Genomic DNA, 27,055 nt, shown 5'->3' with positions numbered 1-27,055 from the left:
AGTTTCTGGGGGGCGGGGCGTACGAGCGCGGCGGCCACCACAGGGCTGGCCCCGCGAGGGCGGAGTCCTGGGATGAGCACGTGGTGGTGGCCGCAGGGGGCGGGAGCCTAAGAGCACGGGAAGATCGCAGGGGCGGGGCGAGCGTGACCGCAAGGGGCGTGGTGACGGCGGAGCCTCGACCTATTGGGGGCGGAGCCTGACATTGGGGCGGGGGCTCTAGAGGGCGGGGGCCTGAGAGCTCCTCGGCCGCTGCAGGGGGGACAGTGTGGCTGAAGGGGCGGGGCGACGGCGAAGCCTGGGAGCTAGAGGCGGGTCTCCAGAGGGGGGTGGGACGAGAGCTGAACCTGAGAGCGCGCGACGTTAAACCGCAGGGGCGGGGCGTGGGCGGAGTCTGGGAAACGATCGGGGCCGGTCCGTCAAGGGGCGGCTCGGGTGCGGTGCGGAGCTTGCCGCGCGTGCGCGCTGGCGGAGAAGGGTGCGGCGGAGTTCCGGGAGCGCGCAGCCGCTGGGGGCGGGGGGGGGGCGAAAAGGGGCGGGGCCCGCGAAGGCGCGCGCCTGCGGAAGGGGCGGAGCCTGGAGGCGCGCGCGGAGCCAGCCGCGGCGAGACGGGCGTGAGGAGGGCGGGCGAGCGCGGAGCGGGGCGCTCAGCCTCCCGCCACCGTCCTCCCCGTCCCCGGCGCCCCGGCAGCCGCGGCAGCGGCAGCGGCAGCGCGAGGCCCGTCCCTGGGAGCGCGCCAGCGTGAGGAGGCCGAGCCCGGCGGCCGTGCCCGGGCATGGTGGCCTGGGGCAGCCGGAAGGTGAGGACGTCCCGCGCAGGCCCGGCGGCGGCGGGCGTGGGGGCAGGGCGGGAGGCGCCGCACACCGAGGGCGGGGGCGGGGAGCGCGACGCGCCGCCGGTGACAGAAGGCGTGACCTCCGTTCCTCCCGCCGCCTTGGCGCGGCGCGGCGCCACGCAGCGGCCCTTCCTCCGCCGCCCGGCCCGGCCCGGCCCGGCCCGGCCCGCCTCGGCCCTGCCCGCCCGCCCGCCCGCCCGCCCGCCAGCCAGCCAGCCACCTCGGCCCGCCCGCCCGCGCCATTCATTCGCTCCGCGCCGTGCGGGCCGGAGGCAGCTGAGCCGTCCCCGCCTGAGGAGAGGGCGCGATGGGGCGAGCCGAGGCGCCGTGCCCGGGCTCAGCTGAGGACAGCCGGCAGCCTGGTCGTGCGGCGCTTCAAACCGACCGACCCGGGCTAACCCGCTGTCTCACTTGGGAGCGACTGACGGACTCATTGGGGAGTGCTCCGGGGCCCCCCCCGCACGCACTTGATGGAGGACGGACCCCCCTGAGGAGCGTGTGTGTGTGTGTGTGTGTGTGTGACACCTGCCTCCTTCATTGCCTTCACTCCGGACTCTTGTCTCGTCGCCTCTTGTGGCGGTCTTGATGCCCCTTCCCGTCCCCAGTCAGGGGACCCAACTCCTGTCATGGCACTCGACCCCCTCCCTCCTTCCTGGCAGGAATCACAACGCCTGGCTAGAGTCATCTATCTCTCATCTCTAGGAGGTTGCCAGGGAGGGGGGGGAGAAAAAAAAGAGTTCTTTTGATTGATTGACATTTATTGTTTTATTTTTGCAGATAGCGCATCTCCGATTTGCCACTTTTCCTCACCCACCCCATCCCCATGTGAGGAAAGTTCAGGTTCTGTCCCAGAGAAAAGCAGCCTTGTTCTTTTCTCACAAGCTACACACTAGCCCCGTGGCATGAGAACTTAGTTAAAGGGAGACCACAGCCGACCCCCTGTGTCTTCCATCTGTTGTTGCTTTGCGGTGGCTTTTTTTGGAAAGTCCCAGAGACAGCCAGCCCAACCCAGCCACTTACTGACAGGGTTTCCAGGTAGATTGGAATTCCCACTCAGCTCCTTATTAGCTGTGTGATCTAGAACGACTTTCCAAATTTACTAACGTCTGGATAGCTTTTGCCATTCGTAGAACGACGATCTTACTATTTTGTACATTGGTAGCTGAGGATCACGTTGATTCTGAAACGTAACTTGGAGGGAGGCCCTGGGACTGAGTGGGTGGACACTTGGGAAATAACTCCCTTCAGCGTTCTTCCTCCAATGCAGTTCAGGCTAGAATGGGCCTGAATAGAATATGTTTCAGGTAAAGCCTGTGCAGAAACCTATCTGGAAAAAGTGATGGTATGATACCTCTTGTCTCCAAATGAAAGAACCATTGATTCTTAAATAGCTTTAGAGCTCTGCTCTAGAATGTCTGTTAGAAGCATAGTAGAAATATTAAACGAGTAGGCTGCAGAGATTTCCTACTGGCTTGGTGTTTTAAAGTTGAAGTAGCTCTAGAATTAATCATTCGGTCATATTAGATTTTAAAAATACACAGGATACTGTTCTAAGTAATGTTTTTTATTTTTGCTTAGAAGTTCGTAAAGTATTTTTCCTGTTTTCATTGGTCAGAAGACGGCTTGAAAAGCACTGTATTAAGCACGATATAAATGAGGTGAAATATAATAACACTAATGGAACATGGGTATTTATTTATTTATTTATTTTTGGTTTTTGGGCCACACCCGGCGTGTGCTCAGGGGTTACTCCTGACTCTCTGCTCAGAAATAGCTCCTGGCAGGCACGGGGGGACCATATGGGACACCGGGATTTGAACCAACCACCTTTGGTCCTGGATCGGCTGCTTGCAAGGCAAACGCCGGCTGAGCTATCTCTCTGGGCCCGGGTATTTATTTATTTATTTATTTGGTTTTTGGGCCACACCAGGTAGCACTCAGGGTTACTCCTGGCTTTACTTTCGGAAATCACTCCTGGCAGGCTTGGGGGATCATATGGGATGCTGAGCATCAAACCCTGGTCTGTCCCTTGTCGGCCATGTGCAAGGCAAATGCCCGACTGCTGTGCTGTTGCTCTGAACATATATATATATATTTTTTGTTTTGTTGTTTTGTTTTTTTGTTTTTGTTTTTGGGCCACACCCGGTGACGCTCAGGGGTTACTCCAGGCTATGCGCTCAGAAGTCGCTCCTGGCTTGGACCATATGGGAACCTGAGGGATCGAACCACGGTCCTAAGCTAGCGCTGGCAAGGCAGACACCTTACCTCTAGCGCCACCACGTTGGCCCCAGGAACATATTTTTTAAGGAAAAATAATATTTTTAATAGTAATTTTGTTAAGCACCGTGGTTACAGACATGTTAATAGTTGGGTTTCAGTCAGAATGTACACCACTCTTCACCAGTGCCTCTTTTCTGCCACCAATGTCCCCCACTTCCTTTCCACATCCCCACCCCCACCTGTCTCTGGGACAGGTATTCCTGTTTCTCTCACTCTTTCTGACATTGTGGTTTGCATTATTGTCAATGAAGGGGTACCATGCATATCATTTTTATCTCCTTTCAGCATCCAGTTCTTGTCCCAGAGTTATCAGTTCCAGCTATCATTGTCATGGTAATTGGTAGTGCAGTTGATACTCTAATTGCACTCACCTGGTTTTTATGGCAAGCTTCATCTCATGGTCTGGGTCCTCTCCCGGCCCTCATCTCGTCTCTGGATATTATTATCATACTGTCTTTTTTTCCCCTTATATCCCACAGATGTGTGAGACTATTCTATGTCTATTCCTCAGCTCTGACTGTTCTTTTTTTTTCCTAATGGCTGCATAGTATTCCATTGTGTAGCTGTACCAGTTTTTTTAGCCACTCATCTATTGTTGGGCACCTTGGGTTTCCAGATCTATTTATTCTAAATAGTGTTGTGAAGAACATAGGAGTGCATAGGGCATTTGTGTATTGTGTGGGTTTTTTTTTTTTTGTGTGTGTGTATGTTTTTTTTGTTTGTTTTTGGGTCAAACCCAACCCACTCAGGCTCTATGCTCAGAAATCGTTCCCGGCAGGCACGAGGGACCCTATGGAATGCCGGGGATTCGAATTACCATCAGTCCTGGATTGGCTGCATGCAAGGCAAACACCGCTGTGCTATCTCGTTGTGCTATCTCTCCGGCCGTTGTATTGTGTTTTTTTGTTCCTAGGGTATATCTCTAGGAGTGGCATAGCTGGATCATATGGGAGCCCAATTTCTAGTTTTTTGAGGAATATCCATATTGTTTTCCAGAAAGGCATTCCCACCAGCAGAGAATGAAAGTTCCATTCTCTCCGTATTACACCAGCACTGGTTGTTCTTATTCTTTGTGATGTGTGCCAGTCTCTGGGGTGTGAGATGATTCCTCATTGTTGTTTTGATTTGCATCTTTCTAATGATTAGTGATGTAGAACATTTTTCCTTTTTTGTGTTTTATTTTTCAGCACACACCAGTGACACTCAGGGGTTCCTCCTGGCTATGTGCTCAGAAATCGCTCCTGGCTTGGGGGACCATATGGGGCGCTGGGGGATTGAACCGCGGTCTGTCCTAGGCTAGCGCACGCAAGGCATATGCCTATGGCACATGCCACCGCTTCGACCCCATGTAGAACAGTTTTTCATGTGCCTTTTGGTCATCTGTATTTATTCATTGAAGAAATGCCTGTTCATTTCTTCTCCCCATTTTTTGATGGGTTAGATGTTGTTTTCTTGTTGAGATCTGTCAGTACCTTGCATATCTTAGATAATATATATCTATATATCATACTATATATATATATAATAGCCTCTTAAGTGATGGGTCTTGGGTAGTTTCTCCCATTCTGTGGGTGGTAGCCTTTGTATCCTAGTCACTATTTCCTTTGAAGTGCAGAAGCTTCTGAGTTTAATGAGTTTGTTTATCTTTGTTTATCTTTGCTTCCATTTACTTGGACAGTGGTGTTTCCTCCTTGAATATTCTTTCAGTCTCAATGTCATGGAGTGTTTTGCCTACTCTTCCTTCTATGTACTATAGTTTCAGATCTGATATCAAGGACTTTAATTCATTCGGATTTGACCTTTGTGCATGGTGTTAAAGAGAGGTCTGAATTTGCTTTTTTACATGTGGCTGGCCAGTTATCCCAACACCACTTGTTGAGTAGGCTTTCCTTGCTCTACTTTGTATTTGCCCCTTTATCAAAGATTAATTTATTTTATGTCCGGGGGTCATTCTCTGAATACTCAAGTCTATTCCATTGATCTCAAGGTCTGCCCTTATTATGATAACATGCTGTTTTAAGGACGATTGCTTCATAGTATAGTTTAAAGTTCGGGCTAGTGATGCCTCCCACCTTCTTTTTCCTAAAGATTGCTTTAGCTATTCGTCAGCATTTATTGTTCCAAATGAATTTCAGGAGTATTTGATCCACTTTTTTGAAGAATGTCATGGGTATCCTTAGAGGGATTGCATTAAATTTGTACAATGCTTTGGGGAGTATTGCCATTTTAATGATGCTAATCCTTCCAATTCATGCACAGGTTTATGTCTCCATTTCTTTGTGTCCTCTTTTATATCTTGAAGTAGTGTTTTGTAGTTTTGTTTGTACAGGTCTTTCACCTCTTTAAGTTGACTCCAAGGTACTTGAGTTTCTGTGGCACTATTGTGAATGAGATTGTTTTTTAATGTCTATTTCTTTTCTATCATTATATATAAGAAGGCCATGGATTTTTGTGTGTTAATTTTGTAGCCTGCCACTTTACTGTACAAATCTATTGTTACTTGAAGCTTTTTGGTAGTCTTTAGCATTTTCTAAATTAGTATAAATCTTACACTAATTTATTAGATAAATACTATTAAATAGATAGTATCATCTCATCTAAAAACAGTGAGAGCTTGACTGGAAGAAGAATAATTTTTAAAATGTTTTTTGTATAGATTAAGTTGTATGATCTTTTTAATACCTAATTCTAAGTGTTACTTGAATTTTAGTGCTAGTATTTGCTTAGACTCTGACAACAGTGCCCTCGCTGTTGTCTTTATTTCTCTTGCTTCCTTCCAGACAGACAGATTCTTATATAGTAATTAGAGTGATCTTGTTATAGCAAAAATCAAATTGCCATTCTCTTTCTTGAAATCTGCCACAAGGTCCCAGTATCTTTAAAATTGAATTAGAACTTCTTCCTTCAGCCTCCTGAGAGGCCTGCATGATTTGTCAGCTGCCAGTTGAACCTTCATTCTACTAAGTCACTCTTCATCAACCGTAGAGTAGTATTGTTTCTTGAACAAATCAAACTTCTTCCTTGGGGTTCTTGTACTTATCTTTAGTTGGTAAACCCCCCACCCCAGCTCCTAAGTCTTGTTTTACTTCCTGCTTGCTGCTTTACCACCTCTGAGAGGTCTTCCTTGATCCTTAAAGTTGAAGCTTACTTTTCTTTTAAAATTTTGACTTATTTTTCTGCATGGCATTGGTGCAGTTATACTTGTTGATTTCTCTCAATTGGACCTTTTGCTCCCAGATTCTTCCCATTCTAGGAATAACACCTGTTTGATTTGTTCACGCTCCCCTGCATTATTTAGATCTGCCTGGAGCAGTATAGACTCTGAATAAAGCTTGTTATTTGAGTCTTACAGTTATTTAAATGTGATTCTGGATCCAGACTGCCCAAACAGAATCTAGGCTCTTGGACTGAAAAGAACAGGAATAAGGAGCTTGCTTGGCATATAGCTGACTTTGACACCAGAGTGTGCCATATGTGGTACCCTGAACTCTTGTCAAGAGTGATTTCTGTGATTGAGATGTGGACCCTGGGGCTGGAGAGATAACATGTAGGTAAGGCGTTTGCCTTGCATGCAGAAGGTCAGTGGTTCGAATCCCAGCATCCCATATGGTTCCCCGAGCCTGCCAGGAGCGATTTCTTTTTTTTTTTTTTTTTTTTTTTTGGTTTTTGGGCCACACCCAGTGACGCTCAGGGGTTACTCCTGGCTATGTGCTCAGAAGTTGCTCCTGGCTTGGGGGACCATATGGGACACCGGGGGATCGAACCACGGTCCATCCAAGGCTAGCACAGGCAAGGCAGGCACCTTACCTTTAGCGCCACCGCCCGGCCCCGCCAGGAGCGATTTCTGAGCATAGAGCCAGGAGTAACCCCTGAGCGCTGCCGGGTGTGACCCAAAAACAAACAAACAAAAATAGAGAGAGAGAGAGAGAGAGAGAGAGAGAGAGAGAGAGAGAGAGAGGAGAGAGAGAGAGAGAGAGAGAGAGAGAGAGAGAGAGAGAGAGAGAGGAGAGAGAGAGAGAGAGAGAGAGAGGAGAGAGAGAGAGAGAGATGTGGACCCTAAAAGGAAACAAATTTTTTAAAAATTTGAATCCAGACAACTAACATTTTGTAGATTCTCTGGTCTTGAAAAACTTATCGTTTATTGCCTTGGTTTTGTTCCTCTGTAAGATGGAGACAGTAGAGCTGGAGTGATAGTACAGCAGGGAGGATGCTTGCCTTGCACGCTGCTGATCCAGGTTCAATCACTTGTATCACTCCAACCTTCAAGGATGGTCCTTCAAGGCCCCGCCAGAAGTGATCCCTGAACACAGAGCCAGGAATAGTAAGCTTTGAGCATAGCTGGGTGAAGCCCAAAAACCAAAAAAGAAAGGGGACATAATAATTTCAATTAATGTTGACATATGTAGAGTAGTTTTATGCTTTTTGAAAATATTAGGTATTAAAATTTGTTTTTTGCATGAGAAAAAGGTTTAAATATTGCATGTTGTATTTCTACTAAAATGTTTAGTGTTAAAGTTTTATTTATGAGATTTCTTTTTGTTTTGGGGACCATACCTAACAGTTTCAGGGCTACCTTCTGGCTGGCACTGAGGTATCAGTCCTGGAATTTGAAGCTGGGTCAACTACATGCAAGGCAAGTGCACTGCCACTGTACAATTTCTCTGGTCCCTGGGACACCTTAAAATTGAAAACCAGGAAATCAAGCTCACTTGGCTGAATATGAGTTTAATCCCTCACAAAGCATAGACTTTTGCCCTGCTGGGTGCCCCTGGTGCCTCAGTGCCTCAGAGCACTGAACCATAAGACCTGAACTTCCTGGCCCAAAGTTGTCCAAGATCCCCTGAAATGCAGCTGGAGGTAGACCCTGCAAAAAAAAAGGGGGGTGGGGGGGAAGGAATAGATTTTATGGGTGTCTAGAGAGAGAAAAAAAAACAAGCTATTGGGCCAGAGAGTTAGCATGGAGGTAAGGCATTTGCCTTTCATGCAAAAGGACGGTGCTTCTATTCCAGCCATCCCATGTGGTCTCTTAGGCCTGCCAAGAGTGATTTCTGAGTGCAGAGCCAGGAATAACCCCTGAGTGATGCTGGGTGTGACCCACCCTCCTCCCCCCCAAAAAAATGCCATTGAAAATGGTGGTCAGTAGTTGGTCTTAATGTGTAAATTAACCTTATTCTTAGATCTGTTGAAGATGCTTAGAATGATTATCCTAAAGCTGCTCATCAGAGTGTCTTTTATATACTTTGCTTTGAAGCTCTGTTGGAGGCTATAGACAGGAAAATCCTTGAAGATGTAATGGAAGTATAAATTAGTATTTGGCAGGGAGATTTTTTTTAACTAGTCTCTAGTCTGTTCTATTTATGCCTTTTTATTTTGGGGTTTCCCTCCAAAATTATATTAGGTTCTTAATCAAAGTTTATAATCAGCTTTACTTTATGTCTTATTTCCTTTCTATTCTCTTATGACAGTGGTTGGCAACCTTTTTTTTTTCAACTGAGCCAAATCTCGCCAAAACCACAATAGAAATTTATTTTGAGAGCCACATTTTTTTTTTGTTTGTTTGTTTGTTTTGTTTTTGGCAGCACTCAGGGGTTACTCCTGGCTCTATGCTCAGAAATCGCTCCTGGCAGGCTCAGGGGACCATATTGGGATGCCAGGATTCGAACCACCGATCTTCTGCATGAGAGGCAAACGCCTTACCCCCATGCTATCTCTCCAGCCCTGAGAGCCACATTTTTAAACCCAAAAATACATAGGATGGTACACTGTTTTTAGTTTAAATAAGTTTTTATTGAGAATATTCTGCATGCAAGTATCCACATAGGTCGGGAAGATACAAGTAACACAACTAATATAAAACAAAAACTTTAGAACGATATTATCATTAACGTTAAATTCCATAAAATTTGCCTTAAAATGTAGAGAAAATTACATCCTGACAATGACTGACAGAGTCACACACACTAATGTGAACATTGGCCTTGCATTTCCTTGGATAGTTTGAGTAAGTCAGGTTTGTATGTTGTTTTTAATTTTAGGCACGATTCCAGGTTCTCATTTTACTCTTGATAAGATTCATGCTTGAAAATGATTGTTCGCATAAATATGTAGACCCGAACAAGGAAAGAACAGCAAATACTAGCTTTTTTAGTTGATTATATGAGTCAGGAATACTATTCCAGGTGTTAAAAATCAACATATCTTCCTTCTCCAGGTCTTTCAAAGCAGACCACTTGTGCTGTGAACTAAGTTTACATTTGTGTTTCTCCAATCTTTCTAAATTAGCACAAAGACGTTCAAATTTCAAGTTCCACAGTTCTTTGTTTATTTAAATCCAGAAATTGCATTTCAAAGTTGCCAGTGCCAATATTAAAGGGAGAAAAATTTAATTCCGTTACAGTGGCATCAGAGGTTCTTTAACAAAGGCCAACGTCGCTTTGCTGTTTCTGAAATCCTGAAACCTCTTGAGAAAAGCTTCCCTCATATTTAAAAGTGCTGTTTTAAAATAGGTAATGTCAATATCAGAATTATTTTCTTGGCGATGTTTCAACAGGCTTGGAAAGTGAATCAAAGTTTCTCTGTCAAAATCTTGAGCAAAAACAGGTAATTTGTTTTCAAACGAAATAACTTCTTCTAACAAAGAAAAAATTGTGTTTCTTTTCCCCTGTAGTTTATGATTAAGCTGATGTAGATGTGAAGTAACATCCACCATGAAATACAGTTTTTGAATTCACTGATCGTTTGTTAATTCTGGATAGTGAACACCCATCTCGAGGAAAAATGCTTTGATTTCTAATAAGTAAGCAAAACGTTTCAAAATGCTTCCCTTGAAACCCTACAATATGGAGATGAAACAGGTAAAAGAAAAAAACCTTTAAACAATCTTTAAAAGCAAGGACAGTGTTCCAGAGAAAAGTAGTGATTTCACTGAAAGGAAAAAAATCTATTGACACTTTAGTGTGTGCTGCAAGAAACCAAACTAAAATACACACAAAAACAAAAATGGCACTTTGTTAAAGGCATATGATGTAACATAAAGGAATTATGATAGAGTGCCTGAAACGTTTTAAAAATAATTTTTTATTTAAGCATATTTGTTACAAAATAATTCATACTTGCGTTTCAATCATAGAATGTACACAACCCTTCACCAGTGCATTTTCCCCACCAATGTTCCTTGTTTTCTTCCCCTTCACCCTCCTCTGCCTATGTCAGGGACAGTCATTTTGCTTTTCTCTCTCTCTCTTTTCCTCTATGACACTGAGGTTTGCAAAATTTCCTTTATGACACCATGATTTGCAATATTGTTAATTAAATGGTACCATGCATGTCACTTATCCAGTTTCAGCATCCAGTTCTTGTCCAGAGTGATATGTTCCAACTATCAATGTCATAATGTACCTTTCTCTATTCTAACTGAACTCACGACTTTTTATGGCAAGCTTCCTATCATGGACTCGTCCTCCTGTCCCTCATCCCTATTTTTTCTAGATATTATTACCATATTGCCATTTATTATTCTTTTTTTTTTTGTGTGTGTGTTTTTTTGGGTCACACCTGGCAGTGCTCAGGGGTTACTCCTGGCTTCATGCTCAGAAATTGCTCCTGGCAGGCACGGGGGACCATATGGGATGCGGGGATTCGAACCGATGACCTTCTGCATGAAAGGCAAACGCCTTACCTCCATGCTATCTCTCCGGCCCCCATTTATTATTCTTACATGCCACAAATGATTATTCTGTGTCTACACCTCTCCTTCTGACTCATTTCACTCAGAATAATAATCTGATGTGTTGATATATGTACAGATGATGCACTATGCATGGCTCAGTGTTTTTGTGTAGTCACAAGAAACAGAAGTTGCACACCCGTACATTGTATGATAGACTGGATTCAGAAAAACTCCCTGCTGAACTAAACTCTGTGACAGATGACACAGTAAAGATAATTTGTGAAATTCACAATTGTGATCAAATCCAGGCTATTCACCCCCTGGGTGAGAGTATGGATGCCCACTACTAGCATCTTCTCCATGAAGAAGTGAAGTGGCTGTTCAGGGGAAGGGTGCTCTCTCGCCTTGTTGGCAAGAGGGAAGAAGTAGTGCATTTCCTGTGAGAGCAGAACTCTGACTTTGTACAGCCTGGTTGGACAAGGAATGGGTAGCTAAGCTTGTGTATTTGGCAGACATTGTTCATTTTCTCTATGAATTTAATATTTCTCTGCAAGGGAGTTTCACAAGTAGTTTTTACAGTGAGACAAGATGAATGTGTTCAAAAAAGAATCTGATTCTGGAATAGCTGTGTCTGAGGAGTATCTGAAATGTTTCCACTCTTGCAAAAATTTCTGATTGGCACTTATATTATGCAGAAAGTCATAATAATATGAAAAACAGCATTTAAGGGCATTAGCTCACAACTTTAATCATGAGTACTCTGAACATGAGAATCCACGGAAAAGAAAACTCTGGGTTGAGAATCCCTTCATGGAAAATGCCCACTCTTGTGCAAAATAAAATATGTGTTTTAAGATCACTCCAGGCACTGTATTTCTAAACCCCACTCAACCTGGTCTGAAGAAGCAGGGTAGCATGAAAGAAATAATAAACAAAGCTAGCCAGGAAAGGATGATCATGGAGTCCATGGCCTGCCTGGAGCCCCAAAAGCTAGAACACCTTTTTCTTTATTAAAACCAATTCCCAATACCAGGAGGCTTCAGGTCAAGAGAGAGAGACAAAAGTACATATTCAGTAGATTTTTACATATCAAAGGAAGAGGTTTAATAAAGGATGACTTTGGGGAACACCTTTGTTTAGGGTTGATACTGGGTATCATCTTACACTCTTGGAGCAGGCTGCTGGGACTGCACACCGGGCATGCAATGACAGAGACTAGGAGCAGTCTTGACTCCTGGAGCGGCTGCCTGGCACACAGAAGAGCCAAATTAAAAGTGTAAAGAGCCACATGTGACTGCGAGCCACAGGTTGCCAACCACCGTCTTATGATAATTAGTTTTTCTTTTTTCTTAGTACTTACAAAACCAAAGTAATAGATTCTGCAAAGAATAGCTTCCTAGAGTTGGATTGATAGCACAGCAGTAAGGTGTTTTGCCTTGCACATGGCCAACACAGGACAGACCTGGTTTGAATCCTGGCATCCCATATGGTCCCCTGAGCCTGCCAGGAGCGACTTCTGAGCTAAGAGCCAGGAATAACCCCTGAGCACAGCCAGGTGTGACCCAACCCCCCCCCCCCAAAAAAAAAAAAAAAAAAAAGAATTGCTTTCTAATACTAGAGACTTTGAATTAATGCGACATTTTTTTGGGTTTTGTGCTGAGATTAGAACACGGATATATGCAAGGTTTGTGCTTAATTGCTGAATTAACCCAATATCAGTTATTTTTATTTAATTCACTTTGCTTTTGTAGTAACATTTAATTTTTTCTCAGTCTGAATTTTAACGAGTAATAAGATCCTAACCTTTGGGCTTTAAACTCAAAGAAAAAAATAAATACCCCTGTGTATTACATTTGTTCCAAAAAATTAATAATAATTACAGAATTATTATATGTTTACTGTGTTCCAATTTTTTTTGCTCTGTGTAGTTTCATTTAATAACTCATAATCACCTTATAATAAGGTAGGCAAGGTTATAAGAAACAGATTTAGTGAGCATTGCCAGTGTGACCCAAAAAAAAACCAAAAACCAAAAACAAAAAAAAGAAACAGATTTAGGATCTAACTTGACCAGATCACAACAGGATTTGTCTACTTTTACCCAGTTCCATAATCCATGACTGTAATTACCACTTTGCTGTGACATACTTAAAATTAAGGCTCCTATTTGGAAATTCACTATTATGCTTGATATAATTTTTGTTTGTTTTTGGGGGCCACACCTGGTGAGGCCCAAGGATTACTCCTGACTACATGCTCAGGAATTGCTCCTGGCTTGGAGGACCGTATGGGATGCCGGGGATTGAACTATGGTCCGTCCTAGACTAGCACCAGCAAGGCATTACCGCTCAACACCACCGCTCCAGCCCCTAATTTTTGTTTCTATTTATAATGTTCTTCAATACTGCCAGTTTCATTGTTTATGGCATGTATAGGGAATCTATTTTTCTGCCAAGGTATTTGGATATTTACAATATTTGTGAATCATACAGTAAAGGCAGAATGGCCACATTCTGATATAGAACCATTAGTATCTGTCTTATGTCCCAGGACCGAGAACACACAAGACTTTATGGGCCAGGCATTCAGTATCTTGATTTATGGCAAAAAATTTTGGATTTAACATATGCCCATATCTATGAATGTAATATGGTATGAGGCTGGTATGCAGTTTCTTATTCTTAATCTTTATTAAGAACTCATTAATAAGTGTCAGATAGATAGTATGGAAATTAAAGAGCTTCCCTTGCATGGTGATGATTCTAGTTTGTTCCTAGGCTTCACCCACCAGGAGTGAGCACTTCAAGGTTTCCTCTCTCCACTGGACAGAAAAAAAAAATTTGGTAATAAGTCAAAGTATCAACTCAAAGTAAATAGTTTGAAAGAATTATGCCTAAATGTGCTTCACATTTAAGAAAATATGAATGTGGGGCCGGAGATATAGCATGGAGGTAAGGCGTTTGCCTTTCATGCAGAAGGTCATCGGTTCAAATCCTGGCGTCCCATATGGTCCCCCGTGCCTGCCAGGAGCAATTTCTGAGCATGGAGCCAGGAGTAACCTCTGAGCACTGCCGGGTGTGACCCAAAAACCACAAAAAAAAAAAAAAAAAAAGAAAAAAAGAAAAAATGAATGTATTTAGATTTGCTAAAGATTAAAATAGCACTACTTTCTAGGAAATGAGTGTCTTTTCTGATCACAAATTTTTATCTGCCATTGGTTTGAATAAGAAAAGACACCAGAATGCGCTAATGTTTAATTTTTTGAAATCTAGTCTTTGAGATTAAAAAAAAAACTCTACTAAAACGTTAATTAGCTTTTCAATGGTGAAGTAGATTCAAAATGTACTACTAGAATGAAACCTTAAGGTTTTTGGGGGGGCAGGGGAGCACACCTGTTATTCTTGGCTCTGTGCTCAGGAGTGACCCCTTGTGCTTGGCAGACCAGTCACATATGGTGTCAGGGATTTGAATCAGGGTTAAGGCCATTACAGCCATATGCAAAGCAAGTGTTGTATCTCCTGAATCTACTGTGCCAGTACTCTAGAAAATTTAGAGGCTCTGTAGGGCATGCCCTTTTGTTTTACTAGAGGAAAATGAGATTCAGAGTCATTACTAAAGGTTTTTGGGTTTTTGTTTTTTTTATTCAAAGGGCATTTCTTTTTGCTGTACAAAGCAGACTACACCCAGGGAAAGACCAGCATATCTATAATTTTGTAAATTTCTAATTTAAAATCTTGAGGTTTTCTTTAAAGTCAAAATAATAGAAAAAGTAATTGTGTCTTCTAGCATAATAATGAATTGAGCTTTCTTCTGTAGTCCTCATCAAAACCAAGTTTAAAATGGGGGTTTTGTCAGGTTTAGTCAGAAAATAATGACTGGATCTTACTTTTTTTTGTTTGTTTTTTGGGTCACACCCAGCAGCACTCAGGGGTTACTCCTGGCTCTTGGCTCAGAAATTGCTCCTGGCAGGCTCGGGGAACCATATGGGATGCCAAGATTCGAACTGCGTCCTTCTGCATGCAAGGCAAACGCACTACCTCCATGCTACCTCTCTGGCCCCTGGATCTTACATTTTTTAAATGACAGAAAGTCTAATTTTGGGATTATTAAGAATAAATTATGGGGCTGGAGTGGTAGCACGGTGGTAGGGAATTTGCCTTGCATGTTGCTAACCTGGGACGGAGGCAGGTTCAACCCACAGCATCCCATATGGTCCTTGAGCCTGCCAGAGTGATTTCTGAGTGCAGAGCCAGGAGAAACCCCTGAGCGCTGCTGGGTGTGCTCCCCCCTCCAAAAAAAAGGAAATAAATCATATATGTATATACGCTTTGTTTTGTATACCATAATCACCTGATGTGTTGGAAGTAGGGAGGACATGAGTTCAGTCATACATGCTAGGATGTCTACCTAGCATGTCTTTTACATGCTGTCTACCACTAGCTCCCTGGCTTAATATATTTATTTATTTATTTATTTATTTATTTATTTATTTATTTATTTATTTTTTTGGTTTTTGGGCCACACCCAGTAACGCTCAGGGGTTACTCCTGGCTATGTGCTCAGAAGTTGCTCCTGGCTTGGGGGACCATATGGGACACCGGGGGATCGAACCGCGGTCCGTTCAAGGTTAGCGCAGGCAAGGCAGGCACCTTACCTTTAGCGCCACCGCCCGGCCCCAATATATTTATTTTTATCATAAATATTATTTATCTAAATTATGCATAACTTAGGCTAAAATGAGCTTCTTGTAGATGACAGAACATAATATATGTTCCTATATTTTCAGGCATCTGTATTTTTATCATTAGGCTTAATTATGTAAATGAAATTATAACTGTACACTTCTTTCTAATATTTTTCATCAGAGCTCTTGTTTTTAATCTTAAGATTATTGCATGATGACTTATTCGCTACATAAAGCCTTTAACAAATTAAACTGAACAAATCAATTTAAAAAATACCTGCTTTAATATATTTGGTGCTCAAGAAACCTAGGGCCACTGATTCTTAATTGATTAGATGCACTGCTTGCTGCACAGACCCTGCAGTTCCAGTTCTGGGGTTTACCTGAGCTGCCTTGATAGATCTTGGGGCCTCTAGGCCTTCACAGTGAAATGAAAAAAAATTTTTGTTTTGTTTTGTGGCCACACCCAGTGATGCTCAGGGGTTACTCCTGGCTATGGATCATATGGGATGCTGGGATTTACTGAGGTCTGTGCTGGTCAGCCCTTGCAGGGCAAATGCCCTATTACTGCACTACCACTATGGCCCCCATTTTTTTTTTAATTTTATGTATTTATTTTGGTGTTTGGGCCACACTTGTAGGCGTTCAGGGGTTACTCTTGTTTCTGTACTCAGAAATAGCTCATGGCAGGCTCAGGGCACTATATGGTGGATCAAGCCCGGGTCTGTGTCAGGTTGGCCATGTGCATGGCAAACACTCAACACCAGTTATTTTTAAAGGTGAGATGTTGAGGGGGAACCATTGGAGGTAAGATCAAATTAGATTTGACTACATGCAAGGTTGTTGCTTTGTTACTTTTTAGAGCATAACCAAAAATAGTGTAGTTTTATAATGCTTTTTACCTTTGAAAGTTCTTTCAGGGACATGAGAAAGAAGGAGGGAGAGGTAAGGTGTTATATTCTGTTATTTAGCTGCCATTTAGTTCTAACACTGACTGCCTATATTTAACAGACGTTGCAGGTTAAGGGCACAGTTCCCTCACTTCTGATAATATCTGCAAGCTAAAGAGCTTCCTAGCAACCTAGACTTCTGACCAGCTGGATATAGATATGGGAGTTGAGCTACTTACATTGATCATTTTCTAGAATGGTGCACAGAATGCAATCAAGTACTGTACTTGCACAAAGCAGTACCATCCAAATGACAAGGGACCTTCAAGATTCTTTGGCCTCAGGTCAGGTCATCTTGCCATATCTTTGTAATTTTACCAACCATGGAAACTCACCCCAAGCTTCAGTGTCCAGAATTTATTGTCCCTCCTCCTTCCTCTTGGGACCACAGCAAATACTCTGTTGCTTAGTGATATCCCCATTTATGTTGCTGTGTCTGAGTTACTATTAGACATGCTGTTGGACTTCGTCTGCAGTCACCATTTAGGAGGTCAGATTAGTGTGCGTCAGAGTTCCAACCCACTAGTCATGTAATGCTTCACTACCGTTCTGAAGGTAGGGGTCCACAATATGATTTTTAAAGTAGGGATCAGCAACAGATTTAAAAAAAAAAGTAATTTTTTTATATTAATGGGAGACTAAAAGGATGAAACAATTCTTTGTTTTATCCAGTTATTTGGAAACCTCAACCTTTAATAAGATCAACTTCAACTGGAATATTTTAAAATTTGTTACACATTTAAAATTTTAATGCGGCCAAATATTTTTTAAGTGTTTTTGTACTGAGGGGAGCCACTTCAGCTGTGGTCAAGGCCACCAGAACTATATCTGTTGGGTGGACTACCTTAATATGATGTGCTGAGGACTGATGTGGGACTTCTGCATGCTAGGTTTGTGCTCCAGTCCTTTGTCTTCCTAACCTTTCCAAGTTCCTTACACATCTTGCTGTCTTTTTGTTTATGGAGTTTATTAACGAAATTCCGATACTAAAATTCTGAGATGTTTCCAACATTTGTTGAGATCCAGAGTAAGCTGTCGTAACAGATGTCAATATGTGACAGTATAAACAATATCGACATTTTCTCTCGTGAAATAGTAAGCAGGATGAGCCATGTTTTGTTGTTGATTTTGTTTTTGGACTACACGTGGCAGCGCTCAGATTGCTCCTAGTTCTGTGCTCAGAAATTGCTCCTGCCGATTCTGTGGACCATATGGGATCCTGGGGATCAAATCTGGGTTTGTCCCGAGTTGTCCTTGTGGAAGGCAAATGCCCTACCACTGTGCTATCACTCTGGCCCTGAGCCACTAATTTTTTTTAAAGATTCTTAAAACCTGAGTGCCTCCAGGTGTGGCCCCCCAAAACAAACAAACAAACAAACAAACAAACAAACAAACAAACCTACAGAGCCCTAGATTCCTTGACTAAGCTATCCTCTAGGATAAAGTTTCTTTGCCTTTTTCCCCAATGGTGACCTTGCTACCTTTTTCCTTCCCCCTCTTACTTGGTGGTTCCTCATTCATATTTTTAGTAATAACTTTTAAGTAAAGAACTGTGATTTACAAAGTTATTGATGGTTTAGTTTTAGGTATGTGATATTTCAACACCAATCCCACCACTGGTATTCTCATACTCCATCATTTCACACCTCCTATCCTTGCTATCACCTTAGCAGGCACATTATAAAGTTCTGTAGTTGTAGCTTATGTTTTCAGTGTTGTTGAGTCTGTACTTTGGATGTAGATATATCACTCTATGTCATATGTCATCAATATAACTAAAGCCGACCCCCGTTCAAGATTACTTCCCTTTTTCTTTAGTAGTTTCCTTGGAATCACTGGGATCTCCAGAGTTGGGAGTGGGAGTTGGGGACACACACAAACTTGTAGGATATAGTCCTTATTCTCATGAATGAGATGAAATGAAGCTAGCTAATAGAGCATTCCAGAAAAAGGTAAACAACTTATGAAATATGACACAATTTTTTTTGTTTTGTTTTTGGGTTATATCCAGTGGTGCTTGAGTTACTCCTGGTTCTGCTCTCAGAAATTGCTCCTGGCAGGCTCAGGAGACCATATGGGATGCCGAGAAATGAATCAGGTTCCATCCTGTGTTGGCTATGTGCAAGGCAAATGCCCTATTGCTGTGATATCGCTCTGGCCCCTATGACACAGATTTTTAAAATATGGACTACTTTTATTGAGGCACCGGGGTACAATTCTCAAATAAATTAAGACTTTTCAAGCATGCATCTTTCCAACACTACACCCATCATTAGTGTGCCTGTCCACTTTCCCAATGTCCCAGGGTACCCCTCCCCTCTCTAATGTAAGTTCACCTCTGTACATAGAATCTCCAGCTCAGATGACTTGATGCTGGTGCAGATTGTTAATGGACCACACCTGGGATTGCTCAGGTTTTTTTCTATCTCTATGAACTCCAGAATCTCTTCTTGCAGTGCTGGGGACCATGTGGCATGATTCTTGACCATGTAGTTAGCTGTTTGCTAGCCAAATGCCTTACCTGCTGTTTCTCTGGCCCCTCACTGATTTTTTGTTTGTGTACTATATCTTCATTTTGTTCGGTCATGTAGAGTCTCTGTTGACCTGCTGTGAATCTTACGTACTTTTTTTGCATGTGAGTTTTATTTTTATCTTGCTTCTTTTAGTATTGTGTTTCTGTCTTTAGTTTCTGAGTGCAATGCTGCATAGTTTTTATATTTGAGTGTATTTTCACTGGATCCTTGTATTTTTTTTTTGTGTGTATGTGTGTGTGTTCATCAACTGTTGGAAATTCTTATCTGTGTTTTTTTTTTAAGCTATTGATTCTTTATTGAAATTACCTTTATGTTCTTTGGGAACCCCGATAATTCTTAGTTTGTTCCTATTTAACTCATCCCATAGTTCTCTGGTATGCTATTTGTTCATTTCTTTTCATACTTTTCCACCTTTATTTTTGTCTAGAGGTTTTCTCCATCTCCTCTTGAAGCCGCTTAATTGTTTTTCTCAGCTGCTGTTAATCAACTACCCAGATCTTATAGTTGAGTTTTTCCTATCATCTGCCATACTCTTCATTTCTGCTCTCATACTTCTTTTGCTTTGCTCACTACCTGTGCCATCATTTCTTTGAGATCACTGAACAGTCTCACTATGGTGTCACTATAGTCATTGAGGATTTATGGAGCTGGTAGGTGCTTTTGAGCTTTCCTTGTTAACTGTTTTGCTCATTGACCTTGCCGGTGTCTGCATCTTCCACATTGGTTTTGCTGTTCTGAGGGTGAATCTTTGTAGTTAGCCCCACCTATGACTGAGGACTTTGGCTTGTAATTGCTCTTTTCCTTCACTTCCTGTTTTCACCCACTAATAGGAAATATAACTATGAGTAGTGTTAAAATTGATGAGGAGGCTGATCCGATGGCAGTGGTTTATCAGAACTTATTAATGTTAGTATCACAAAAGTTGCTATATAACCCCTCCTCACTGCTAAATTTGACTGGCTTAAAAAAAATTGATGAGGAGTGGTTTCATAGCCACAAGTCCTCAGGAGAAACGGAGATGGGCCATTGAAATGGTAGGTATGAATGAAGGCTGGAGATGAATCTCTTTTGCAAGGATGGAGCAGAGAGCTCTTGTAGCTGGCCCACAATTTTATTTTTTGTTTGTTTGTTTTTTGCTTTTTGTTTTTTCTGGGCCACACCCGTTTGATGCTCAGGGGTTACTCCTGGCTAAGCGCTCACAAATCGCCCCTAGCTTGGGGGGACCATATGGGACTCCAGGGGATGGAACCACGGTCCTTCCGTGGCTAGTGCATGCAAGGCAGACACCTTACCTCTAGCGCAGGGGTCTCAAACTCTCGGCCCGCGGGCCGTTTGCGGCTCTCCGTACAACATTTTGTGGCCGCCTTCAAATATCGCAGTATTCACGATTATTTGCTTACCGAATATCAATAAAAATCGCATTAGTAAGAAAAAAATCGCATTAAACATTCGTATACCTTGAGCTGTTCCGTTCGTGGTATGCAAATGTTTAATGCGATTTTTTTTCTTACTAATGCGATTTTTTTATTGCGAATATTCGGTAAGCAAATTATCGTGAATACTTTGCGCCTAGCGCAGACGTCATTTCCACTGCTCCTGCCCGCTGTCCTTTGCATTATCAGAGGCCTAAGGGAGAGAAGTTTATTACAGAATTAGATTTTGTCATACCTTCATCATGACTTCATCAAAGCCTGCAGTGAAGAGAAAGATTGATGACGAGCACAGACAATTTCAGGAAAAGTGGGGAGACGCAGTATTTTTTTGTTGAGCACAGGGGCATCCCCACATGTCTTATTTGCTCAGAGAAAGTTGCAGTGCACAAGGAATACAACTTGAAACGCCATTATTCAATTAAACATGCTGAGGAATGTGCAAAATATCAAGGAAATGAGAAAGCCAAGCGGGTTGCCAGTCTTAAAGTATGTCTAATGAGGCAACAAGATTTCTTCAAGAAAGCAACCAAAGAGAATGTTGCAACAGTCAAAGCTAGTTACATGGTTAGTGAGATGATTGCTAAGGCAGGGAAACCATTCACAGAAGGAGAGTTTGTTAAAAAAAAAATGCATGTTCCAGGCTGCAAGCATTATCTGTCTGGAAAAGAAAGGTCAGTTTAGCAAAATCAGCCTTTCTGCCAACACTGGCAGAGTGCATTTCTGACATGTCAAGTGATATTTATCAACTGTGTGAGAAAGCCAAATGTTCTGATGCATACTCAGTTGATCTTGACGAGGACACAGATATAACAGACACTGCGCAGCTCACAATTTATGTCCATGGTGTTGATTGCAATTTTGAATTGACAGAGGAGCTGCTCACAATAATTCCAATGCATGGCCAGACCACTGCTAATGAGATATTTCGGCATCTGTGTGATGCCATTAAGAATGCAGGTTTGCCATGGAAGAAGTTTGTTGGAATAGTAACCGATGGAGCGCCATCGATGACAGGGAGGAAAAATGGACTGGTGGCACTTGTTCAAAAAAAACTTGAAGAAGAGGGTGTAGAGAAGGCCATTACTCTTCACTGCATTATCCATCAGCAGGCCCTTTGCAGTAAATGCCTGCCGTGTGACAATGTGATGTCTGTTGTGAAATGCATCAACCAAATCAGATCCAGGGGCTTAAAGCACAGGAGGTTCCATGCTTTTTTACAGGAAATGGAGTCAGAATATGGAGATGTGCTCTATTTCACCGAGGTATGTTGGTTCAGCAGGGGAAATGTCCTGAAAAGATTTTTTGAGTTGAGAGAAGAAGTGAAAGCCTTCATGGAGAAGGATGGGAATGCTGTTTCTGATCACAAATGGCTAATGGACTTAGCTTTTCTTGTTGACATCACACATAAGCTGAATGTACTGAACAAGATGTTACAAGGCCCGGGGCAGCTTATCAGTGCTGCCTATGACAACGTGAGAGCATTCTCCACAAATCTTGTGTTATGGAAATCCCAGCTCTCTCAGACAAACCTTTGCCATTTCCCAGCCTGCAGGCATACCATTCAGTGGTGAGAAATATGTTGATGCTATTTTTAAGCTAGAGAAGGAATTTGATCACAGATTTGCAGACTTCAAAAAGCACAGAGCCACTTTCCAAATTTTTGTGGACCCCTTTTCCTTTGATGTGTAAGATGCCCTTCCTGTGCTTCAAATGGAGTTCATTGACCTGCATTGCAACTCTGATCTCAAAGCCAGGTTCAGGGAGATTAGTGGAAAAGCAGACATGCATGGGCAATTTTTGAGAGAATTGCCCTCCAGCTTCCCTGAGCTTTCCCGAATGTTCAAGTGCACCATGTGCCTTTTTGGGAGCACATATTTGTGTGAAAAGTTATTCTCCACATTGAACTTCAATAAGTCAAAGTACAGGTCTAGACTTAATGATGATCATCTTCAGCCATACTGAGGATCTCAACTGCTTCCTCTCTAAAGCCAAATGTGGTTCAGATTTGTGAGAAGAAGCGCTGTCAAGTCTCTGGCAGCAAGAAATAGGCAAAAGATGCCATGTTCAGAAGAACTGTTCATGATCTTCACTCTATGTTCTATTCATTTTCAGAAGAAATAATTAAAATTGTTAATAATGACGTTTGAGGACTTTTTTTGTGAAATCCCTTATGTGGTCCTGCCTCACCCCGACTTTGCCTCCTGCGGCCCCCAGGTAAATTGAGTTTGAGACCCTGGTCTAGCGCCACCTCACCAGCCCCTGGTCCACGATTTTAAAGGAGCCAGAAAATGGATTCTCTGGCATCCCAGCTCCCCACTAAAAGGACATGGGCTGGTGTTCTATTGAAAGGAAACTGTGGTTATGAATACTGGAGGATGGCTCTCTATTAGGGTCCAAAGTCAAAGGATGAGAGTAAAGCTGAACAAAACTTGAACTCATACCAACAGCCCCAAAACTGGGGCTGGTCAGGGTCCTCTCAAGGAGGCGCATCCTGCCATGGTCATGAATAGGATTACATAGGGAAGAGTTCAAGCTTTTTGATAATCTTTAAAAATGATTGGCTGTTGTCTAGGGGTCCCTTCCTACTGCTCCCTTGCCAAGTAGCTTTGGACAGTGTTAATGGAAATAGGCTTGAGGAAACCTAGCATGTGGCTTACACTATGTGGTCCTTACAAAATTACGTCCCTCCTTGTTCATAACCCAGGACCCCACACAATCTTTTTGCTACTCCTGAACTTGATAGTTGGTTTTGTAATTAGTTAAAAGGGTTCAAACTTTTGGAAGCTGTTGTGATTGTGTTTATTGTTTACCCTCACAGTGGAATACTAAGTAAGAATGACAATACTCAGGAAATATTGCCAATCAGGAAAGATTGTTCCAATTATAAAAGGGGTGCAGAGGTTATTTTTTGTTGTTTTTTTGTTTTGGGGCCACACCCAGTGACGCTCAGGGGTTACTCCTGGCTAAGTGCTTAGAAATCGCTCCTGGCTTGGGAGGCCATATGGGACGCCAGGGGGCCAGGGGGCCAGGGGATCAAACAGCATTCCTCCTAGGTCAGCTGCGTGCAAGCCATACACCTTACTGCTGTGCCACCGCTCTGCCCCCTGGATGCAGAGTTTTATTGGAGTTTCCTAGTATGTGTGTGTATGGTTGACTTCCCACATGCTTGACCTTTAATCTCCTTTAATCTTCTGGAGGTAAGTAGTGCTTGCCCCTAAACTAATCCACTTTAAACCACTTTGTTAGATTATCTGGTGTTACTAGCTCTAGTCTTTGTTATTAAGTGAACAAAGACATTTTCTGGTAGAACCTTTCAGGAGTTTATATTCATGTGAAATAGTAACCTTAGGAGACTGGGTCTTTATTAGCTAGTTCAGACCTTAATTATAGTCAGGTTTGTCCATTTGTGAACAGTGTTGGACCTGATGAGTTCTAGTCTCCTGAAGTCATTTAAACATTGTTCTATACATGTAGTGATTAAGAAAAAAAACTTAAGGGCAGTGCAGCTCTAGATCAAGCTGTATCTATTTGGGAAGGGAGGAAGAACAGTTGCTGGTGCCCACAGCCACTTCTCCGGGTAAATGGTGCTGGTGAGATGTGGAGCACTCTGTAGCCAGTCACAGACTTTGCCTGCCCACTGTAAAAGTTCTATGCATGTGACCCTTCTGTTCTCTTATTTGCCATTGTTAGCTAGCCAGTGTTAATGAACCTACAGTCATGGACAAAACCAAAATCAAACAAAACTTAAAAGCATATGTATAATATGCTTCTATTCTTTTTTTTTCGGGCCACACCCATTTGATGCTCAGGTGTTACTCCTGGCTAAGCACTCAGAAATTGCCCATGGCTTGAGGGGACCATATGGTACCGAACCGTGGTCCTTCCTTGGCTAGCGCTTGCAAGGCAGACACCTTACCTCTAGCACCACCTCGCCGGTCCCAATATGCTTCTATTCTTTTACTGAGCAACATGTGCCAATCTATAATAATATGTTTAAAAGATGCAGTTTCCATTTGGGTCTACATGGAACTAGTTGCTTTTTCTCTTGACATTGGTCAGTTAAACCAGACAGGTGCTAAATTTGAGTTAATTTTTGTTGAATAGTATTACACTCATATTCAATATTAATATTCAGCAATTTATCATATAGCACTGTTAATTTCTCTATTGAAGACTTGGAGACATAGTTTGTAAAAAATGATTTTGAGGTTTGTAAAAAGTGATTTTGAGATGGATAGGTAGTACAGTGGGTAGTGAGGGTACTTGCCTTGCATATGGTGGATGAGAATTCAGTCCTTGGTTTCCCATCCAGAACCCTGAGGTGTGTGATCCCTGAATACAACGCCAGGAGTAATAAGCCCTGAGCACTGCAGGGTATAGCCCCCAAACAAAAAAAGTGCAGTTGTCTTTCTACCCTACAAGGCAGCTGTGCAAAAGAAGGTAGCCTACTGTAGAATCAAATAATTAAGGATGGGGCTGGATGGCGGTGGATGGCATCCTAGGCCACGTGGCTTCGCAACCCCCATCCAGCCGGCGGGTCCCAGGCCCAGGTGAAAGGCGAATATAGAACTCACTCACAGGCAGGCATCAGGAAGCATCATCTTTATTCATGCCCTAATCACCACATGTGTGTGGCCTACTCATAACCTTTCAAGCACTAGTTATCCTTGGCCCTGCATCTTAACTTCTTTCAGCCATCTTCCCTTTGGGCTCCATGCTGGTCAAAGACCAGGACGCAGAGACCCAAAAGCCAGAGCGCCCAGCAGTGCAGAAAGGGCCCGAATCCCCTCCGTCCAAGGCTTATCTAACTTTTCCAAGACCCCTCCCAGGAATGGGCGGGGTCTTGCAGGTAAGGTCACACATAATATCTGGTTCCCAAGACCCCTCCCAGAAATGGGTGGTTCTCAGGTAGCTACACCTAAATCCAGGGTCTCAGATAGGTACACCTACAGCCTACCATCTTGGGTATGCTGTAAAGGTAAATACAAAGACACTTTGGAAAATTAGGAGCACCATAAAAATAAGTTACTGTGATTTGTGGTTGCATATCTTTAATGATTAAGTATTTTGTCATGTGTTTAACCATTTGTGTATTTTCTTTAGAGAAATGCATTTAAGTAATTTGTCTATTTCTAAATTGGGTTATCTTTGTTGCTGTTTTTGAGTTGTAAGTTATTTGTATGTTATGGGTACTAACCTGGTAGATGGATTTCAAGTATTTCAAGTTCCCAGTTTGTGAATTTTCTTTTTACTCAGTTGATTGTATATTTATAAAAAACAGTTTTGTTGGGGCCAGGCGGTGGCGCTGGAGGTAAGGTGCCTGCCTTGCCTGCGGTAGCCTAGGACGGACCGCGGTTCGATCCCCCGGCGTCCCATATGGTCCCCTAAGAAGCCAGGAGCAACTTCTGAGCGCATAGCCAGGAGTAACCCCTGAGCGTCACAGGGTGTGGCCCAAAAACCAAAAAAAAAAAAAAAAAACAGTTTTGTTTTGTTGTGGGAGGAGGCTATTTTGGTGCCATATCTGGCAGTGCTTGGAGCAATTCAAATTATAATATTGGAATACTGTATGCCTGAAACACTATTATTGACTATTGTAAATCATGGTGCCTAAAAAAAAGGGGGAGATTAAAATAAAACCAATCATTATTTACTGTTTTTCCTGCTGCCCCTTTTATTTTTGTTTTTCATATTTTTTCATAAAGTACCTTTCTTCATTTTTAAATGATTTTTTTCTCTCTGGTATAGAATACTAAGCTACTAATTATTTTCCTTCAGTACTTTGTGTTTTGGCTCTTGTTCTTTTCAAGAGACTGTTAAAATGCTTTTGCATTGGATAGGGGTACCACACTCAGTGATGCTTAGAGGTTACACCTGGCTCTATACTCAGGAATCATTCTTGGTAGGACTTGGGGGAACATATAGGATGCCAGGGATCAAACCTGGGTCAGCCACAAGCAAGGCAAATACTCACAGCCCCATAATTGATTTTGGGTGGGGGGGTTTGGGCCACACCCGGTGATGCTCAGGGGTTACTCCTGGCTTTGTGCTCAGAAACCGCTCGTGGCTTGGAGGACCATATGGGATGCTGAGGATTGAATCCAGATCTGTCCTGATTGGCCACGTGCAAGGCAAACTCCCTAGTGCTGCGCTATCATTCTGGCCCCAATTGCTGTTACTTTTAAATATTATTTTGCAGAGCTCATGTTGCCAGAGACCATTCATGATGTTGCTTGGGTGGCCAGTCTGGGTGATGGTAGATACTAAGGCCAAGTGATTTGGTACTATGTGGACCCATCTGCCAATTTTCAGGACTTTGAGGGCCATACTTGTGGCAGGTGCTGAGGGTAGGGTTGGCTTGCAGTGCTTGGGAATAGATTTAGGTCCTTTTGTGTGAGAGTCAGGGGTCCCTGAACATTGAGTTTTTCCCCCCTACCCCCAAAGCATCTTGTAAGATTTTTTTTTCTTTTGGTAATTAGATGTCCCAGGTGTGTGTGTGTGTGTGTGTGTGTGCGCGCGTGCGTGTGTGTGTGTGTGTGTGTGTGTGTGTGTGTATTTTTTTTTTGCTTTTTGCTTGGAATTCATTGGGCTTCTTGAATTTGATACCTGATATCTTTAGTTCTTTTAGTATTATAACAGCTCCCCTCAATTTATTTAAGCTAGATTGTCTTGTCT

General features: G+C 42.8%; 1 protein-coding gene across 1 annotated transcript in view; it reads left to right on the top strand.

The window, feature by feature from the left end:
- Window positions 1-744: 744 nt before the first annotated feature.
- REV1 (REV1 DNA directed polymerase) overlaps window positions 745-27,055 on the top strand; it is a 104,986-nt gene continuing 78,675 nt past the window's right edge. The window contains exon 1 of the mRNA XM_049785042.1: window positions 745-797. The gene's annotated coding sequence lies outside the window, so the exon portion shown is untranslated. The remainder of the gene's footprint in view (window positions 798-27,055) is intronic.

This window comes from Suncus etruscus, chromosome 12 (genome assembly GCF_024139225.1).
Source record: "Suncus etruscus isolate mSunEtr1 chromosome 12, mSunEtr1.pri.cur, whole genome shotgun sequence".
In the NCBI taxonomy this organism is placed as follows: Eukaryota; Metazoa; Chordata; class Mammalia; order Eulipotyphla; family Soricidae; genus Suncus; species Suncus etruscus.
Note: the sequence above shows the minus strand (reverse complement) of the source record. Positions and strands in the feature narration are given on the sequence as shown.